Consider the following 780-nt stretch of genomic DNA (forward strand, 5'->3'; position numbering starts at 1 on the left):
GCTGTAGGGGGACCCCAGGTGACCCCCAGAAGGCACCAGTCACTGAGCTGGGGAGTGTATGGGGGGCCCCCAGCGTGCTCTCCGGCGGACCCAGAAGTGGACTGAAAGTGCTTCTGGTACACTTCTGGGCCTGTTGCTGAGTGCACTGGGGAGCCCCCCACACTCCTGTGAGACGCCCCATGCGCCCCAGCATCGCAGCATTCAGGAGCTGCCTGCTACCGTGAGGTATGTAGAAAAAACATTTAAAGCTGTGTCTATGTCCAAATCACCAAATCTCTCTGAATCAATTCGGAGGGTCTCGATTCGATTCGGAGAGATTAAAGCATCCTCTGATTCGATTTGGATTCAGAGATTTGGCCACCAAATCGGACCAAATCTCCACCGAATCAAATTAGGGACCAAAGTTTCACACAGCCCTAACGTTTATCATCAATGTCCTGAGCACTTCAGAGAGTAAGACAATGTCCCTACCCTGAAGAACTTAAAGTTTGGTTAGGCTGCACACTGGTAAGGGAGGGAGTTGCAAAGGCAAATTATATGAAAGAAACATAATTGAACAGGCAGGTGCCTTACTAGTTTCATAGTTTCTAGGGTCAGAAGGGACCTGAGAAGATCATCTAGTCCGACCCCCTGCCATGGCAGGAAAGAGTACTGGGGTTAAACGACCCCAGCAAGGTGTTCATCTAACCTCTTCTTAAAAACCCCCAGGGTAGGAGCCTGCACCACCTCCCTTGGAAGTTGGTTCCAGACCCTAGCCGCCCTGACCGTGAAATAGCGCCT

Source organism: Gavialis gangeticus, unplaced genomic scaffold, assembly GCF_001723915.1.
Source record: "Gavialis gangeticus isolate Ggan-Ray unplaced genomic scaffold, GavGan_comp1, whole genome shotgun sequence".
In the NCBI taxonomy this organism is placed as follows: Eukaryota; Metazoa; Chordata; order Crocodylia; family Gavialidae; genus Gavialis; species Gavialis gangeticus.